The 18,098-nt window shown below is 50.3% G+C and overlaps 1 protein-coding gene across 1 annotated transcript in view; it reads right to left on the bottom strand.

The window, feature by feature from the left end:
* Positions 1 to 18,098, bottom strand: part of AP2B1 (adaptor related protein complex 2 subunit beta 1) — a gene marked incomplete at its 3' end in the record, with an annotated part of 476,528 nt that overhangs the window by 337,554 nt on the left and 120,876 nt on the right. The gene's annotated exons all lie outside the window — the stretch shown is intronic.

The raw sequence follows: 18,098 nt of genomic DNA, 5'->3' as shown, positions 1-18,098 counted from the left end.
CCTGTAAACAAGCAACTGAGATCCCATGGCGTTTTAGGAAGGTGAGGACCCTGTGTCTCTTGGTGCACGTACCCAGGCCACGCACATTCCACGTCAAGAATTTAAACCCCATGACCACCATTCATGCCCAGCCGGGCAGCAGTTTACACACAGCCTAGGCCGTCGCCAGTAGGCCCTTGCTACAAAAAAGTCCAAAAATGCATCGCACAAAGCAAGCGCCCCGCTAAGCAGGAGCAACATGCGCCAAATGCCAGTGTCACCATTGTCACACCCCAAACCCCGCCCCCCCACAACCCCAACATACAACGTTTTGACTGGAACCCCCGAAACCCCACCACCCACGAGCAATAGGATAGCAACAACCAGAAACGCCACCCCGCCCTTCCCCCGCCAGTGCCAGGACGTGCACAGCCACCCCATTCAACCCTCTCCACTCACACACACACACAACAGAACAACCCAACCCACCCCCCCTCCCAGCTCCCCGAAAGACCCAACGAATCCGGTATGCGAACCCGGACATCTCCCCCCCCCCCCCCCCCCCCCAAGTCAACAATGCGGGAGGAGCGGCCCACACTCACAACTCCCATCACTCGGCGCACACGCAACCCAGTCGCCAAGTACAAGGTATCGATCGGTGAACAACCACTCGCAACATGCACTCTGAACGAGCAGAGATCCAAAGAGCTGCCGGGCTATAAGGAACTACACTATAACAGCAATCTCACAGCAGAGTCAGTGTAGGCAGTGCAAGGATCATTCCAAGTCTAAAGTCTGCAAGGCAGTTCCCGGGACCACCAGGGCCGCAGAGTCCACGTTCACCGGCGTCTCCTGCAGGGTATCCGGGACCAAAATGTCACCAGGTGCAGCCGCACCGTGTAACCGTGACTCAGTCTCTTCAGGCGAGGCGTCCATCAGGATGGCCCCATCCGGACCCACCGTGGGCCGAGTCTCAGGAGGGCCACGGGATCCAGAACGGCGATTCCTCCTACCACGCCGTCGTCTCTGCGGCCTGGTCCCCCAGACATCTCGCGATCCCCCTCTCTCACCCGGGGGCAGATCATCTCCTCTGATCTCGAGCCACTCCCATACCTCTGCTGGCGTCTCAAAGAAGTGTGCCCGGCCCTGGGAGAGCACCTTGAGCTTAGCAGGGTACAAAAGCATATACTGTAGCTGCATGTCGCGCAACTTCTGTTTGACCCCCAAGTAGGATTTCCTTTGCTCCTGCACCTGCTGGGTATAGTCGGGATAAATTGAGATTCGACTGTTCTCGATCGTGTGGGGCCCCGACTCTCTCGCCGCCTTGAGGATGCAGTCTCGGTCTTTATAGTTTAGGATTTTTGCGATGAGGGCTCTAGGGGCCTCGCCAGGACGCGGAGGGGGCACCAGGGCCCTGTGGGCCCGCTCCACAATAAAGACACTGGATAAACCATTCGGACAGAGATGCTCACGGATCCAGGTCTCCAGGAATCGTTCAGGGTTCCCTGCCTCCAGCCGCTCCGGGACCCCCAGGACCCGTATGTTACTTCGGCGCGCCCTACCTTCTGCATCCTCGGCGCGCCTCTCCAATGCTCGGGTGGTAGAGGCAAGCTGAGAGAGTGACTTCTGTAAGGACGCCACCTCCCCCTGCAGCTGAGTGATATTGCCCTCCGCGTCCGAGACTTTATCCGCCACCTTGCGAAGGTCAGTCCTTAAAAGGTTCACATCCACGGACACCGTTTCAATCTGGCGTTCCAGGGCAGTGTGCGAACCCTGTATAGCCTTAAGAAGTTCCGCCCTGGACGGTTCCGGCGACTCCCCATCCACCTCTCCAGCGCCCGGCTGGCGCGTAATCCTCTGCGGTGGCAGACGAGGGGTAGTGTACTGTGTGATCGTGTTGGGTTGGGTAGCCTTAGGGCCACGGCCAGACCGGCCCGTCATATCTGCTGCACCAGGGATCAATGCTCTCAGTGGGGCCCTCCCTGAAGCCACCCAAGCAGGGTAGAGTACGCGCCACCACAGCGCCGAAGGGAAAATGGGCAAGCAGTGCACGGGTCCACAAGACCAGGATCACAGTAGGCAATGCAGGTCACAGTGCAGGTGCCACCAGCGCGCAGTATCACGGGTTCATCCGCACCAGGGAGCAGGGCAGAGCGGGGCACAGATAGACTCCCCCACTGGCCGCTACCGATCCCAAGGAGGCCGCCCAAAACCCACTCCAAAATTGCGGACAGCCGGGGGAGGGGCGCCGTCCGTCCACGGGCCCAGCAACACCTCTCCGTGAGCTCCCCCGGTGTCCCAGAAATGTCAGGGATCCCGAACTGCCTCAGGGCACAGGATAAGGGCCAGCTGGAGGGGGCACAGGAGTGGCAGATCCAGTATGGTCGGACCCCGGCAGAAGCACAGCAGATCAGGGCCCCCACACGCACCTCTGCGCCACAAGGGGGGGGCCAGGGCAGATTGGTTCCACAGCCCCCACTCCCAGAGGAAAGCGCTCCGTCGTCCGATCGTGCAGCGCCAGGAATCAAAGAGGGGGGGGGCCCTCCGCACTGCAGCCCAGCGAGGCCGCGCAAGATGGCCAGCCCCTCCGTCCCGCTCCCCTCCTCACCGCTTTCCAGTAGAGCCTCGATCCTCCGGCACCGCAGTCGCCCGGCCCGGGTCAGGGATCTCGCAGCAGGCAGCCGGCGGGCATCAGTTTGCGCATTCAGGCTGGGGTCGCTGCTCACTCCCTCCGCCGTCCGGCCCAGCGAGCAGGTCAAAGCCGCGGCGCCGCGTGGAAGAGCACACCGGCGCCTCCCTCAGGAGCAGGCAGGCCGCAGGTCGCGGCGGATGGCCGAGCACAGGTTCGTACCCCCAGGCACAGGGGTTCAGCGGGACTCACACCGCCTCTCCGACACTCTTTCCCGGGAACGAGAGGGTCCGGGCAGGAGAAATGACAGGATTTAGTTGGTCTTCGGGACGGAGCTGGTGGAGCTCACGTCCTGTCGGCCATGCTGCTTGGCCACGCCCCCAGGGCTTCAAGTTAATACTCCAATACAGCATGGCTCGCAGAGCAGCGCATATGCTGCCCAAGCTCTACCTAAAAAGCCATCCAGTTACAAAGCAGATAGACAAGTGCCTTCTTAACTGTACCACTTTCCTGCTACTTCTAACAGCTTGAATCCTATCTACACAGATATGTAAAAACAATCCTGTGCACCAGAAACAACTAAATATAAAAATGTAAAAACTCATGCCAAATAATAGGAACATAATAAGAGGATTGTTTGGCACCTGCTGTAAACATGATGTTGTTTTTTGAGCACGTGAGCGAACTACAAAATCTTTTTCCAATGAACTATATAATTGATTTGTGATCCTCACTTTAGGCTTTTACTTTTCAAAAACACACCGATTTCAAATTTGGCAATGATCATAAGCGCAAATTAAACATTACGAGACACCATAGCAAATATTTTAATTTACATTGGAAATATCCCAAAACGGTCTATGTTTATGCAGACTGTGTAAAGATCACCTAAAACCACTGCATGAATTTAAAGACACAGTAGCAAAATGTGTCAAACGTTTAGAATGTTCACGAATGCCATTGGAAATATTTAGAAGTAGGATATACAAATTATTTGCACTTCCTCTAAATTATAATAAGCTATTTCCAGGAAGGTACCCACATTTACTAACCAGTTGCAATAGCTATTAAGTAACAGAAATGTATAACGGCACTTATATCATTTTGCACTAGTACTAACAAACCTTTTAAAACTCTAGTTAAGTACAATGTTCCCACACGTGAATCTATAGAAAGAATATATATATATATATATATATATATATATATATATATATTCACACTAAAGATTTGCACCTTTTGGAAATGCCCCGCTGCGAGGTTGTACTCCTGTTGATCAAGCGTGATGTGCAGCAAGGAGTGCAGCGCACACCATCCCCTCAGCCAAACGCGTTTCATGATATTCTTCCCTTGATCACTGGCAAACAGGAAACCAATCACAGAACGATTGCAAGATACCACCATTTTATTTTCAACAAAGCCCCGCCCACTGGCATCCGGGCATTCTGGTACTTGTGGTCTTGCTTTTTCTTTCCCAAGTGGGCTCCGTGAGTGTTCCCCATTACTTATTAAAAAAACCCATGTGGGTGGGTACTGAGCATCACTTAACTCCCTGATGCAAATGCAGTCACGCTGTTGGAACCTCATCAGCCACGAGTCCAAGAAGTCCTGCACTCGACCTCCGCTGCTGCGGTGCTGCGGCAGGCGATTTCCGCGACCGGGCAGGCCGCAATCAAATGTTCACACTAAAGATTTGCACCTTTTGGAAATGCCCCGCTGCGAGGTTGTACTCCTGTTGATGCAATCGTTCTGTGATTGGTTTCCTGTTTGCCAGTGATCAAGGGAAGAATATCCTGAAACGCGTTTGGCTGAGGGGATGGTGTGCACTGCACTCCTTGCTGCACATCACGCTTGATCAACAGGAGTACAACCTCGCAGCGGGGCATTTCCAAAAGGTGCAAATCTTTAGTGTGAACATATATATATATATGGTTATACCGTATCATACTGTATTTACTGACATCCTTATGGATAGATGTATCTACCTTATTTATGTAGATGGCATTTTTTATCAGTTGCCGCCTATGTTGCACTTCCCAATGTATTTTCAACATATAGGTTGTGTCATTTTTTGCACTATGTTAGCACTTGCACTTTTTTTAGCCATTTCCTCCAATTTTGACGAGTCTTTAAAATTAGCTTGTTTCGTTATACAATGTATGCGATTCAGAAATACATTTTTTCACCCCATGGGAGTTTTTTAAGCCACTTGGCATTATTGTTGCACACCTTGATGCATATGCAGTACATTGTGACAACTAGGGGGATACTCACGACTATTATGTGAACAATATTATTTGTATTCTGTTAACGCTACTTTGTATTTATCAAGAAAGCAAGATGTTTTCTATGTCTATTGCAACTGTAGGAGTGGCTATTATATATATATATGGAGATTATATATATATATATATATATATATATATATATATATATATATATATATGGAGATTATATATACATATATGGAGATTATATATATATATATATATATATATATATATATATATATATATATATATTTATATTACACTGGTGTGTTCGGTCTTGGCCGCCGCTGTCCTCACAGCGGGTGCCTCAGCTTCCGAAGACAGACTCACGTTGAACTGCAATGTCCACAAAAAAAGCGCTGAGCGCTCCAGGCTTTAGAAGAGGATGTGCAAATGTGAGAGGATGGCCTGGTATATGATGTCCACTAATGTACGTGGGCACCTTGCACCAGTCCAGACAACCCTTATGGATACTTAAGAGGGCTTAGACAACCTTAGAAAGCTCTCCAAGTGGTAGCAAAGAAATACACTAAACAGCAAGAGAAACACAGTAAATAGCAGGAAAAACACAGTAAATAGCACGAAATACACTGAGGGGGGGGGGGGGGGTGAGGGGGGAGGACCAAACCATTAACTAAGAAAGTGGTACAAGTACTGCAACTAAAGTCAAGACAGTGTCGCGAGGACGTAGAATTGCAGGGGACCCATGGAACCACACAAGGTAAGTAGATAGCGACCCAACAGAGAGCGTCTGCAGGGTGGGAACGCGACTGTGTGCTCCGTACAAGTGGCTGAAGAATAAGGACCCTTCCCAGTGGACGCTGAAGAAACCCTGTGGAAGACAAAGTTGGAGAGCCACCCCACCCGTGGATACCCTAGTACCAAAGTTACCTTCATTTGATAACTTTATTTCGGTCCTTGACCATAAAAGTGCAGATAAAATACATACAAGCACAATAATAAAATCCATAAATACGAGCAGTTAAAAAGTTATTAAACAGCAAGTTATCAAAAAAGAAAAAAGGGCAATTACCCCAGTTAGATCCTTGTCAGAAAGGTGGTCCTTCTACGCCACATACCATGTAGGAAGCGGGAAACCGAGAAAACAATAGGAGGGGAGGTATCATATGTTAAAACTCTGCAAGCCTGTGCGCATTGTCCGAGTCCCAAGTTTCTGCACAGTGGAGACAACCAGCATTTCCGTATTTTGCTATACGCCGGGCAGAAGAACAGAACATGCACAATATCTTCTATGCTATTATTGCAGGCTGGGCAGTTTCCCTCATTTGAATTAGTCCATTTAGAAGTCAGCACCATAATGGGCAAGTAGCCATGTCTCAATTGGGTATATAGTTTTCTCGCAAGAGGAGGCTGCACTAGATCTAGAAATTCCTCCCACTTGGGTGCAATTTTCACCTGCAAAAATTCAGTTGATAGCTTACCCAAAGTTGTCGAGCAGTGTAACATGTTAAGGCTATGGTTTCTCAAAATGGCCAACAGCTCTGACCTCTGTAACCTTGGGCAGCTCTCCCCGGGGACTCCCACAATTGAGGCAAGCCAATTTGGTAGAAGAGAACCTTGATGTGGGATAGCCAGGGTATATTTTTGTTCTTGACCTGCCCCCAGACTGCAGAGAATTCCGCTCTGTAATCAACAAACTCCGGTACAGTCCAGAGCCTTTTCCAATAGAGATGGGGTTGTGCGGCTATCAGATCTTTAATGGACTCAAGGCCCATATCTAGCCGCAACGGTGTGAGAGGGGTGCTTTGGGGTAGGCCTACCAAATTTCTCATAAAGGCCTGCTCGACCTTTAGAAGACTCAGTGCATTCTTGTGTCCCCAGAGTTCTGCACCGTACATAGCTGCTGACCTGGTCTGAGTTCTATAGGTTTCAAGAACTGGGGCAACTGGTTTAAATTGTGATGTTTTGTGAAATTTCCCAATACCCCCTGTAATCTGTGAAAGTCTAAGGGCGGATCTAGACACCTGGTGACCCCAGTCAAAATCTTCGGTTAGCGTGACACCGAGGTAAACAAAGGTTTTCACCCGCTCAAGCGGGGTGCCATTCAAAACAGGGTTCGGGCGGGTGTGCCTTGGGGGATTGAAAACCATAAACTTGGTTTTATCCAAGTTTACCTTCAATCCCTCGAGGCACAGAAAGTTGCAAACCCATCCAGAACCCGCTGGATGCCCGTTGATGTTCGGGATAACAACAAGGTGTCATCCGCGAACATAAGAGCAGACACCCGTCCAGTAGCCAACCTCCAGGCATCATTATCCCTGACTCCATCTAATTCATCCACCAAGCCGTTAACATAAATGGTAAAAAGTGTAGGGGCCAGGGCGCAACACTGGCGTACACCCCTGGTTACGGGAAAGTGGGCCGAAAGTTCTCCATTCCTCCCGCACCACACCTGGGTGTAATTCCCCGCATGGAGTCGGATCAAGACATCTAATAAGTAGGACGGGAGGCCTAGTTCTTACAGTACCCTCCATAATTTCTCTCTGGGCATAAGGTCTAAGGCGGCCCGCAGATCCACAAAAACAAGGTAGAGGCTGCCACCCTCTACTCTTGCAGTTTTCCAAAAAAGGACCTGCAGCCTAAAAATCTGGTCCAGGGTCGAGATGCCAGATCTAAATCCGGCTGGGAGAGTGGTCAGTATTTTATGTTCCTCTATCCATCCCAATATTCTGTCCAGTAAGATCCAGCCCATTAGTTTTTGCGTAGTGTCTAAAAGACTAATGGGCCTGTAGTTGGATGGAGATAACGGGCAGCCCTTCTTGTAAATGGGGACGATCTCAGCTCCCAACCAGGTTTCCGGTAACTTGGAACCCCCGAGGATCGCATTAAACAAAACTACAAGATACGGAGTCCAAATTTTGGGCCGGGAGTGAAAGAGGTCGCCGGGTAATTTGTCAAGGCCTGGGGCTTTGTTTGGGAGCAATCTATCAATAGCAGACTCCACTTCCTTGAAAGAAATACTCAAGGTTTTGAGAAGAAGTCATCTCCTGGTCATCCAGCGGGCCCCTCCGACGGCCCAAGCCCGAGGCCCCCGGCAATCGATGCTCGTGCAGGGGGTCTAGGGCCGGGGAAGTCTGAAGGGTCCTGTCTACTCCTGGCATCTGGGCATGCCGTTGATACACGTAGACGTCAGTTCCGGGGCTTGTATAAAGGGCTGCAAAGTGTGCCTCCCATACTGAGGGAGCTATGTTCGGGAAATCAACCTCTCCCCCCCTTTTGCACCAGCATTAATTATAGCCCAAAATGATTTGGCATCCTTTAAAAGGAGCGCTTGTCTCAGTTCTTCCCACCTGGCTTCCTCCCACTCTCTCTTGCCCCTGATGATCTCCTTTTTGTACAGCAGTCTAGTTGCCCTAATTTTTGCATTATCTTTGGATTTGATTGCTGCAAGGAGATCCCTCTTTACTTTCTTACTGGTACAATCGAACCAGGGGTGCGACCTAGGCGTGCTAGTTTGTTTCTACTTACTGGGTAGAGCACCTTCCCTAGTGTCACGGCTAGCTGCGTATGTATTTCTACGGGTTGCCGGCAAAGAACCGGTTCGCCCATCTCGCTTATGCGAGGAATTGCGATCTGGTATATATTTGCAAGCCTGGTGGGGGAATTCACAAAATGGGGCCATTTAATCCTTCTCCTATTGTTTGTTACCGTGAGAGGTGTCATCACCATGGCAGAATTTGGGACTGGATTTGTTAGGCCAAAGGACCCAGGCTTAAGGGTTAAGACCAAGGCATTATGGTCACTATCGTGCCTTGGTACAACCCTGAATTCTTTCAGCCTATCCCAATATTTTTCCTCCATCATGATGTAATCAATGATGGAGGTTTGGTTTGCCCTATTATAGGTGACTAGCCCTGGACAGTCGGGATCCAATCTCCCATTGCACGCCCGCAGAGACGTTGCAAGGGAAGTCGGGTGCACACGTGTGAAGTGGTGTTGGAAACCACTGTCAAACCCAATGGAGGACTTCAGGAAAGTGCCGCTGCTGGGAGAGGAGGAAGTGTCTTTGGGAATCCTTTGATATTTGATATTTATTAGCATTTGTAAAGCGCTACTTTCGCTCCGGAGGGAGCATCTTGGCGCTGAGCACACAGAAGATCAACTGTGGGGAGCAAGGATCAGATAGCTGCGAGGACCGATAAGTCATAACATGGATTCTTGAAGAGCAGTACCAGACAGCAGAGGAGACAGAGTCTATGTCACTCAGGGGTGACCAGGGGACTTGGAAGACGAATGCCCTCCGATGACAGGTGCTTCAGGATGGATGAGGAGGACCTGGAGTCTGCAGCTGTGCGCACCAGGTGACGCTGATCAAGACCAGGACCCGGATACGAGCTGTCCCACGAAGGATGTCGAATGTTGAGGGGTTGGAGTCCGGCGGGAGCACCAACAAGACCTGGCAAAGGCAAGCCACACAGTATTCAAAGAAGGAGCAACTTCAAGACCAGCAAGGTCCAGGGGACTCACCAAAGGCAGGGGAGTCAGGGCAGGCCACGAGCAAACAGGGGAGCCCACAAATAAGTGCGACTCCAAGTGGACCCACAGGCCGGAGGCACTGGAGTCCAGAGAGGACCTCACGCAGCTCACTAAAGGATGCAGGCCACAATGCACACAATGCGGTGTGGTTGAAGATTCTTGTCACAGGAGATGCACGAGGTTGGGGCTACTTGGAGCCAACAAGCCTTTGCAACTGCAAGTTGGACGCGGTACCCAGGGGTTTGGTTATCGTAACCCCCGTAAGAGATGCTGGCCTAAAACTTGGTGTGAGGGTAGATCAGGCCACGGGAGCTGTGGAAGATCACTTCCTGTGTTGCAAAGCCCATGGAGTCCTGAGGAGCTCATGATCTGCAGACCGGTCGACTTATTTGAGGTGCCTGTGAATGCAGGGGAGGGACTCCTTCACTGCAAGGGGATTACCTTGGTTGTCTTTCATGCTTCACAGGCCTTGGGAGGTTCCTCTAGGATGCACAGGCACAGGCGATGCAGCAGACTGGAAGGGAGACTAAGTCAGGCCCAAACAAAGTCCAGAGTGCCTAGACGATAGAAGTACAGTGGTGTCTGATCTTAATCCTATCCCAAGATGACTCTAGGGACCTACAATCAGGTAAGCCCTTAAGTACCCTAGGGAAAGGGTTGGGAAGATTCAGGAGACCCTCCCAGAAGAGGGTCTGGACAAAAGGGGTTACTCTCATTTCCTTTATCCAGTTTCGCACCAGAGCAGGAGCCAACGGACCAGGACTGGTTTGAACTGGACTATGCACAAGGGCACCAAATGTTCCCCTCATGTAGACTTTCAGTCGCTGGCAAGCGCACCCACCCAGTCCCAATACACTAAATCCTGTCAGGGAGGTGGTCACGCCTCCCTGTGACACGGTGCCTATTGCTCCACCTTCTGCTGCTAAGTAGAAAGTTGAGGTAACCATAAGAATTAGATCCTACTTTCCTACACAACCCACCCACCCTCCAATCCCCCCCCCCCAAACGTAAAGAGATGAGACCAACCTTGCCCAGTTGAGTCTTTATTTATATATAAGTGGAAGTATCTGGAAAGTCCAGCTGCATTGGCATGGTTACTCCCAGATCTTTGTTCAACTGTATAGTACATCCCCTGTAGGGAAGTGGAGCACCTCAAAAGTTTAGGGTTTTCACTGTTCATCTGTTTAAGCCATGAAACGGGCTTATAGTGTGTCTGAACAATGAAGTGAGTGCGAAACAAGTATGGCCTCAGCTTCTTCAGGGCCCAGACCACAGCAAAGGCCTCCTTCTCAATGGCTGACCAATGTCTCTCTCTGGGGTTAACCTTCTGCTGATAAAAGCTTTTGGTTGATCCTGGCCCTCTGCATTAAGTTGTGACAACACAGCCCTTACCCCCAACTCAGACGAATCTGTTTGGACAATGAATTGCTTAGAGTGGTCAAAATGGGAGCAGTGCAAATGCCTTCTGACAGCTAACTGTCCACTGAAATTTCTTGGGCATTTTCTTACATGGCAGATAATTCAAAGGAGTCACTGTAGGAAGGTGGATATCTGACTATGGTTACCCCCAAACTTTTTGCCTGGTGTTTAGCTGGTTTTTGACATAGTTGGCCTGGGATCCTGCTATTCAGGGCCCCAGGCTGATTGCTCTCTCCTTAAAATGGACTCCATGTACCTTAGGTGCATACACAATTGGAACTGGTTCACCTTATAGGCCCCTGTAACAGTGTACCCTAGGTACCCAGGGCATAGGTGTTTCCAAGGCCTACCAGGGCTGCAGCATGTATTGTGACACCCCTGGCCTGGCTGATCACTCAGCTGGGGTAAGTTGGTGTAATCACCTCTTGCTTAGATATAGTATCCCTATATCTACCCTTAAACTGGACACATATGTTCCTATCAGCCACTCCTATGGAAGGCCTCATCAATCCTGGAGGCAGAGTGCTTGGAAATATGTGAGATGGTGCTCTAGCATGAGCTGAGCCCGTCTGCAGCTGTCGGGAACAACTCCCTAAGCTGTTCCGGGATTTTGCCATACCATATACTCTTAAGTGCATTATAATCCTCGCGGTTAAATGCTATCTTTGGTTTGGCTTTATCAAAACATGTCGAGTAAGGTGTCAGACGAATTGGAATACTATCCCCTCGACAGTTCTGTCGACGGGGATAGCATTCCACCCTTCTAGAGGGACACGACATGTGTGTAGCCTTAACCCCGGTTAAAGTTAACCAGAGCCTCAGCATCACAAAATGGATGCTGCCACCACAGACACGAGTCTGACCTCCTGCTGCTGGGAGTCCTTCCAGCGAGGGAGGCTTGGACAAAGGGTTTCCTGCCTTGGGAGGTGTGAGCACCACCCCAGACAGGGTTTTGTGTATTGGGTAGGACAGGGCTGAATAGAGTGAGACATGCCCGGGGCACACAAGGTGTCCCCGTGCATAAGCCAGTCCAAACCGGTCCTGGGACTTTCCAGACCCAGGCCTGGCGAGGAGCTGGACAAAGGAAAGGGGGTGTAACCGCCCCCCTTCCTGGTTCCTCCCAGAGGAGGGACCTAGTAGGTGATCCACCCCTCAGATTGGGAATAAGAGTGGGAGCAGTGCCATTACACAGCGGATCATCCTGAATCAACTTTAAACAAAGAAGAAGACTGGACTTCGACATTCTGCTGCTCAGAAGACTGAAGAGAATCTCCCTTGTGGCCTAGGAGTGGCCACCCTGTGAACACAGGCACCAACCAGCAACTCGACGTCTGCTTTGCCACCGCCTCCCGCCGGAGTCCGAGCCCAGAGCCTGACAAGACCCAGACTCCCAGACCTCTCACAGCCCGATCCACAGTCCCTGCAAAGAAGGGACCCGTGGAGGCACCGAGTGACGTGGGACCGGACCTCTTGGAAGACACTCGAAAAGCTGACTGCGCAGCAACCGAGGCATCCTCGGCGTTGTGCTTTGGGGACTGAAAACCCCCACCACCGAGCAGCCCTTGCACCGAAGATCAGCCCCCCAGCATCTCCACGATCTGCGTGGGGCCCTTTTGCATTGGGCCACTCGACGCGCCATCCCGCCACTAGCCACGTGGTCAGCGGCCATCTTGGCGACGAAACCGACGAACTACACTGCGGGTCTGGTTGCTCCAGACTTGCCCAAGCTCCTGTGAAAAGGAGCACTCGCTCTGACCTTGCTGGTCCGAGTGTTAAGCATCTTTTGATTCCTGCGTGGCTTGCATTAGCCAAGGCCTGTTTGCTCCGATCAAGTTGCCGACACCGCCAACACGAGAAGCCTGCGTGGGACAGCTCGTGACCGACTCCTGGACGTCCTCGACCCCCGGTGTCCACGTGGCTACAGAGAGAAGCTACACCTCAACGCCTGTTTGCACCCGACATCGCCTGGTTCCAATCTGGTTCCACGGTAGTCACTGGCTAGTGACTTTGAACATTGTCGCCTCTGCTTTCAGGTCTTCACATCTTCAGATCCACCCTTGGATCCACCGGAACTCTTCACCTCGAGCCGCCTGCAGCATCTTCAGCTCCAAGCACCATCGACCAGCGTGACGAAACCCGACACTACTTCGACCCTGTGCACCCGCTTCCTGTGGGTGAGGTAACTCAGCTACGCCGGTGTTCCTACACTGGTACACATCTCAAGGGCCTGTGTCTTAAGTTTCAGCGTTCTAGGTCACTCGGAAGGTTCCAAACTAACTAACTTTGTACTTTTTACGCACCATAGACTTTACATTGGAAAGTGTGTGCACTTTAGACACTGCACCCGAGTCCCGCGGGCCTTTCCCGACTTAGTCACTGCTAGTCTCGAATAGCTCCAGCGATTCCCAAGGCCCTAGGCCTGTTTCCGTTCTGATTGGTATCTCTTATACCACTTTCTTAGTATATGGTTTAGGTGGCCCCTAGGGCTCATCCATATTGTGCAACTTTTGTGTATTTTAAACTGTCTTGTGATTTAACGCTTGTGCTTCTGTGCTCATAAAGAGTCCAGGGGATTTTATAGTTAATAAATCAATATATATTTTCAATATATACCTGTGTGGTGTCCTTTCATTTGGTATTCAAGGGGGTTGTGTATGGTAATACAGCTGGCTTCACATGCCTTTCAGAGTTTAGCCTAAGACTGCTTTGTCCACGTTACCACTAGGATAACTGGTCTACAAGGTTGAATTACAACCAATCGTCATAAGGGTTGCTTGGCATGGTACAAAGTGATCACTAGAATTAGTGAGCATTATATACCAGGCCAACTTCTCACAGTCACTATGGACCCATACCCTATGACAAATCTCCTGTAGTACCCAGTCAGGCCAGAGAAAGCTCTGGCCCGAGTCTGGGTAGTTGAACCAACCAATTCCATTATGTTCTGGATTTTGCTCAGAAGAGGTTGAACCTGGCCTCCACCCACAAGGTGGCCCATGTACACAACCTATCTCTGTCCTATATAGCACTTAGTGGCCTTGATAGTGAGACTTGCTTTCTGCAGAACCTCCAAAACTTTCTTCGGGTAGACCAGGTGATCCTCCCAGGTGGAGCTAAAGACCGCTATATCATCCAGATATGCTGCAATATTGGCTTCCAGGCCGGTAAGAACTTTATTTACCAACCTTTGGAATGTGGCAGGTGCATTTTTCAAACCATAGGGGATTACAATAAATTGATAATGTTTTTGGTTTTGCATCCTCAGATAGTCTGATTTGCCAATAGCCAGCCATAAGGTCAAATGTGTTTAAGAACTTGGCTGAAGCCAGTGTCAATATGTTCAACTGCCCTTGGAATTGGATGAGCATCAGTCCTAGTGACTGCATCGAGTCCCCCTGTAGTCAACACAGAAACTCATCTCTCTCTTTCCAACGTTGGTGTGAGGTTTTGGTACCAGGACTATCGGATTAGCCCAAGGGCTATCTGAGGACTTAATTAATCAATCTTTTAATCAAAGCATCTTTTAGACCTCTGTCCTGATACAATCTCAGACATGGTCAGGCTGTCTGTAGATTTTATTCTTCACAAGTAGACTCTCACCTGTGTCCACTTCATGGGTACACCAGGTGATTTGACTTGGAGTCAGAAGGAACACATGCCTAAATTGATTTAGGACCTTCCTGCAATCAATCTACTGTTGATCAGTGAGGCTGCCTGCCAACACTACTCCATCAACTGATCCATCATCAGGGTTTTGAGAGAGGAGATCAGGGAGAGGGTCACCCTCTTCCTCCTGTCCCTCATCAGGTGCCATGTGCAAGCCCATGTCAGCTCTGTCCACAAAAGGTGTTTGCCTGTTCACACGGAGCACCCATTGGGGGCTCCTGGGAGTGCCAAGGTGTGAGAAAGTGCCATCTTTCTTGCTTGGTATGCCCCCACTTTTTGCTGAATTGCTGATGTGCTTTGACTGAGTGTGCCCTGTGCTCCTGCCAATCCTGTGCCTAGGGCCTTTGGTCCTTCCCTAGAACTGTATTGAAGCTAAAACCCATATGCCATCTCTGGCCACATGTCAGCCCCTAGTAAATGGTACCATGGGTACCCAGGGCATTGTGACCAGAGAAGACCCCTAAGGGCTGCAGCACTTATTGTCCAAAAAACGAAAAGGAACCTCTCCTAGAACCTTATATACCAATAGGTAATATATCCTTCAATTTATATATAACATCATTGTCCCACACAAGAAATTTTATAAGAAAAACATGAAGATGTATTATTTCAAATTCATCAAAAGGCAAAAATTCATAAAAGACATAAATATATATAAATATACAGTTCAAGTTAATCAAATAAACACAACATATAGCCCCCAAGCAAATTCACACATTCGGACATCCGGACATCCTCTCAGCCAATCACAATCACAACGTCATACACTACAAGACAAAGGACAAAATAGTCAACAGACCACACATCAAAAGAAAGAATTACAAGCAAAAACAATGCGCCGACGCGCGTTTCGGAAAGGACGATGTGTCCAAAAGTTCCTTCGTCAGGGCGCAATGAGCGCCAATTAGTGTACATTAGTTTCTTCCAGATGGAGGATTACTAGAATATTTTCAAAGAACATAGTTTCTTTAGAACAACATTTCCGTGACAATATCTTTAAGTGGATGAAGAAAATATAATCCACTGTCAAGAGGAAGGTAGATCACGCTACTTCAGAATTAGCTCAACGCTATGCGAGGTCCAGAGATAAACTTTTCCAAGGTAAGATCAAGATGAATATACTAGGTAAGAACAGGGGCTGCAGTCATCCGATGCAAAGATACAACGTGAATTATAATAGTGCACACTGGGGAAGGCACCAATTTCCTGCCGATAATTCTACGAGCCTCTCAAAGGATGCGGGCACTCTATAAGCAATTCCCCACCACTTTGTGAAGTCCTAGGGGAAGGAATACCCAGGAGAAGGTAGCCATCAGGTACGAGTTCTGCGTGGCTGTACAAATAAGCGTACGCATCTGACTCTAGATCTTCTTCCGACGTGAGGTCCTTCCCTAGAACTGTATTGAAGCTAAAACCCAATTGGCATCTCTGGCCACATGTCAGCCCCTAGTAAATGGTACCATGGGTACCCAGAACAATGTGACCAGAGAAGACTCCTAAGGGCTGCAGAACTTATTGTGCCACCCTTAGGGACCCTGACACACACACACTTCCTTTGCAAGCGGAGTGTCCAGGTGCAGAACTAAACAAACAGTCAACATGGCACACATCCCTGTGTGCCATGCCCACAACCCCACTGCCCTGGCATACATCAGTCACCCCTCTAGCTGGGTGCCCTATGCCAGTGGTGTGGGCACAGGTGCATGAGCCCTGTGCCCCTACAGTACCCAGGGCCATTCCTGGACACTGTAAGTGCAGTGATGCCATTAAGAGTATATAGTGCTGGGAGATTGTCATTACGAACTCCACAGCACTATAATGGCTACACTGAAGACTGACAAGTTTGATATCAAACTTCTCAACACATTAAACCCACACTGATGTCAGTGTGGGATTTAATGTAAAATGCACTACAGAGGGCATCTTAGAGATGCCCCCTGAAACCTAACATACAATCCATATCTTGTCTGAGAGGCTGGCTAGGCTGCCACACAGCAGACATGTTGCTGGACCCCTGGGTGGAGAGCCCCCGCTCTCCTGGGCCTACAACAATGCACATCCTGGGCGAGGTGCTAGCTCTCCTCCCCCAGGATGGGCAGGGGGAAGCTTCAAAGGCATGCTGCCTTTGTGAGCTTCTCCAGGCCACTTGCTGTACTCAGGAACAGGCCCCCCACCGGTTCGGACCTCCACTCTGGCGGGAAGACTGGCGGGAAACCCTATGTCAGGAAAGGGGGTGTGCCAGCCTGTGCTAACTCCACCCCTCAGGTGGAGGAGGCAAGGTGAAGCACCACTCCGGGCTACCGCCATCTTGAGGATGGGGAGCACTCACAGCTAGGCTCCTGCCACCCTCCCACAAGAGAGGAGCAGGTAAGTGGGTGTACCCACCCCAGGACAGGGACCTATTGGTGCCTACCCTACCTGTAACGCCCCTAAATTTAGTATTTAGGGGCACTCTGAACCTTCCTTCATTGGATCCAGATTTCGAAACAAGAAAGAAGACCAAGAAGAAGTAGACCTGCTGTGCAGCTGCTAACAAGAGGACGACACCAACTGACTTGGCCCCAGCCCTACAGGCCTGTTGATCCTTGAACCTGCTCCTCCTAAATTCCGGCGTCTCCTCCGGACAGCAACCTCGAGAACCCCGGAGGACTTGCCTGCCTTGGCCCTCTTAGAGACTGGGACTTTCACGAGCAGTGGTTCTGCTCCAACAGCAATACCCCTGGTGCCAGCCAGGATCCGCGAACACAGCCACTCTGCACCCGCCGAGCCCAGCGTGTGCCCAAGTGGACAAAGACCCTGAGGATGTCCCCCCGGCGATTTCGACCTAGACACCAGTGCCCAAGGACCCTCCTCAACGACCCAGATGACGCCTGCAGGCTCAGAACCAGGGACCCCTCCAACCGCGACCAGCAGGGTGTAAGATTTTCCAACGCCAAAAGACACCCCTGCACCCGGCGACACAGGCCCCTTGTGCCCAACTCCGGGGTGCCCACCTAACCTCCAGGATCCCAACTTACTTCTCAAAGTGTTGGTCGCTTCCGAAGATCCTTCGTCCCCCGAGCCTGCAGCCTTTGTTCACCTTTCACGATTCCAATTGAATAACATTGTGCCGCTGGGTGCTTTTGAGCTGACAGGCGCTTGAGTGCCCCTGGCCGTGCAACCATTGTCCTAACCTACTCCCTCATTTGCCCTTGGCAAATGACCAGGAGCCCAGCTCCCACTGCTGGGTGGTCTGCTAGCCAGCAGCCATCAACCGAAGGCCCCGTGCCTATCTTTGGATAACATTGGGCCTAACTACCTCTGCACCCGCTGCCCCTGTGCCACTGAGGGTATACCAAATGTACCTACCTGACCCTGGGAGACCCCTAAGTCTATGCCCAGAACCTTAACTCTGCCAGTCAAGTACTTACCTAAAAGCCAATAACTCACTTTTCTTCCATAGGCTAACATTGACTGGTTTCACTTGGAAAGTCTTCTGAGAGTGGAGTTTTGGAACTTTAAAATATTCACTTAAATCAGCCGAACTACGAATTTCGATTTACTCAACTGTCATCAGGAGAGACCCCAGTGCTGCACCTTTTATCCCAGCACAAACCGTGAAAAGTAATTCTAACCATACCTACCAGTAACCTGAATTT

The sequence above is a fragment of the Lissotriton vulgaris genome, unplaced genomic scaffold, assembly GCF_964263255.1.
Source record: "Lissotriton vulgaris unplaced genomic scaffold, aLisVul1.2 SCAFFOLD_972, whole genome shotgun sequence".
In the NCBI taxonomy this organism is placed as follows: Eukaryota; Metazoa; Chordata; class Amphibia; order Caudata; family Salamandridae; genus Lissotriton; species Lissotriton vulgaris.
The sequence above is the reverse complement of the archived record's forward strand: the minus strand, read 5'-3'. Positions and strand labels throughout refer to the sequence as shown.